The sequence below is a fragment of the Electrona antarctica genome, assembly GCF_951216825.1.
Source record: "Electrona antarctica genome assembly, chromosome: 6".
Lineage (NCBI taxonomy): Eukaryota > Metazoa > Chordata > Actinopteri > Myctophiformes > Myctophidae > Electrona > Electrona antarctica.
Window position 1 is genome coordinate 39,808,459 of NC_136811.1, and position 2,826 is coordinate 39,811,284.

Sequence of the window (2,826 nt, forward strand, 5' to 3'; positions counted from 1 at the left end):
CTTGGGGACCCAACGCAAGGACAACACAAGAGACGGTCACGGCCACACAGCCAACTCAAGGTACGGCCACGGAGCCGACTTGGGGACCCAACGCAGCTCCTCCAAGGAAAACAAACAAATTAACGGAGCTGAACGTGAATCCCCCCCACCGCCCACCCCTTCTTTTCCCTCACTGTATATGTTTCTTTTCCCTTTTTACCTCCTTTATGATGAATTCCTGTTCTGTCTATAGAAGTGTCTATTTGTACGTCTCTAAATGTTTTGATGATTTGAACATGGTGGACCCTATTGGAAACAATTGTAATGCTTAATTGGGTCGTCCACTCACAGTTAACAGCCTTTGTATTGAGTTTGTCCTTGAAATGTACTGTAATTCTGCAAACTGTTAATAAATTCTTCAATCAATCAATCAATCAACAATTCATACAATACAGTCAATCATTGACATTCAAATTCCCCCAAAAAAATATTCATGTGAAAGGACTACACTTCCTCCAGCGGAGGGATTCTATAGGCAGAGCAATAGGCCTATCACTGTCTGACACTGCAGGCTATAGGCTACTGATGTCCTAACGAGAGACAGTTCGCGCCACTTTTCAAAATCTCTTAATTGACTCACTGACTCCTGTGAATGCAACTTGAGACCAGGAGAACCAATGCTTATAGTTTTCATCGTCAAGAGGTGAGTTTTTGTTTTCTTTTCTTTAGCCTACATTAGGCTACATTAGTAGCAGAGAGAATATGGTGCATGGCTAATGGGCAGGCTACTTTTTTGTATTCTATTTTTCACTCAACGCCAACCTGAGCCGTGGCAATTTAGTCAAGCATTGCAATTGCAAAGTATAGGAACATTCCTTATCACCTTATGTCTCGATAAAGGATTTTATTAGAGGCCGCCTATAATAATAATGGCAGCGTCTGCTCTATCAATGACGTGTGTGTGTGTGTGTGTGTGTGTGTGTGTGTGTGTGTGTGTGTGTGTGTGTGTGCGTGCGTGCGTGTGAGAGAGACGTGTGTGGGGGGGGGGGAATTAGCTTTGCTCGCCTCGTAGGCTAATGTGACGTCTATTGTTTCGCGTTGTGTATGTATGTATTATTATTATTATTATTATTATTATTATTATTATTATTATTATTATTATTATTATTATTATTATTATTATTATTATTATTATTATTATTATTATTATAGTAGGCTACGTGACTGATATCTTTCTCATCTCTTTCTCTGCTTGCAGGCAGCATGCAGCGTGGGACTCTGCTGGACTATGAATCAGAAAACTTGCCTTGGGTAAGAGCTGTACTGAGTCTGAGCAGTTGGAAATTGAAATACATGAATAAATAAATAACATGTTTGAATTAATTTGAATAAACATGACATTTAGCTGTCACTCACTATAAGAGCTCCAGTCTATCGTTTACCATGCAGTCAATAAATGAGTGAGACAAACTTTAGTGTGGGTGCAAAACCACTTTCAAAGATGTAGTTCTCATTATTCAACGCAGTTTAAAATGTTAGAAACATGTCCATGGCATTCGTCTACTTGTTAAATTTAATTAATTTTCAGTCAGGTGGATTTCTTAATTTACCAGAAGCCAGTGCAGGCACTGTATGACTTTCTTTCCTGAAGGGGTCGCTAAAGATACCGTTTGCAAAGGAGGACTGCTATTTAGCCAATTTGTCTTAAAAACGATATATTGGGCCTACTCCTACTGTATATAGCCCAGTAAGCCCACTATGGGGGGAGGGGGTATTGTACACCCAGATGGGAAGAGAGAGAGAGAGAGAGAGAGAGAGAGAGAGAGAGAGAGAGAGAGAGAGAGAGAAAGAGGAGAGAGAGAGAGAGAGAGAGAGAGAGAGAGAGAGAGAGAGAGAGAGAGAGAGAGAGAGAGAGAGAGGGAGAGTAAAGAGAGTAAATTGAAAAAGAAACAATTTTCATAATGGAACAGCACTCTGACTGGAAAACACAATTATGGTCAAACTGTGGGCCACAGCATGACGGTAAACTTAAAGAGCCCCTCCGGCTTGGCCCTAATAGGCACAGAGTAGCCTACAGATGAGCAGCAGCACAGGGTCAGGCAGAACAAGTTTTTGTTCCAGGCTATTACATTCAAAAGTGCAATTTATGCCGAACACACATAGGTCTACTCTCTAATACCCTCCTTGATGAGTCATATTCATGTTTTGGAGGTGAGCCATATAGGCTATATGTACTCTCTGACACATCTCTACAGACAGACCCCTGGCAGGCTGTATTATAGCATATGATATTGTGGCAGTGGCAGCGGTGGCCGAACGGATAGCGGCGCGGTCTAGATACCGGAAGGTTCCCAGTTCGAACCAGCCGTCCGACACGTTAAAATTACCACCGCTGAAATGCCCTTGAACAAGGCATCAACCACTACGATGAAATGTGTTCTATATGAGCAGGGCCTGGCTGGAAACAAGTTCTTGAGCTTAGCCCAGATACCCTGGGTAAATATAGATTTCATTTCATTTCATTTCATATTATTCCTTGATTAAGTCTATTAAGTCAAACCAATGGCGGCTCTCTCTCTGCATGGTTACATCAATGCATCTAATTATAATATGTACCAATTAATCTGCATACATTAATCTGAGTTTGAACACAATAAAATGTATTATGTTTTAAATTAATTAATGATCCCCGGCACCATAGTCTTTTTCAAACAATAAACATCTGTTTTATTGTCCGGAAGTTAATCACTGCACTGCACTAGACAGTGTTTTCAGTCTATAGAAGTTGGTTTCGTAATAAATTAGTTGTTTGCTCGGGAAAATTAACGCAGGTTATGAATCACATTT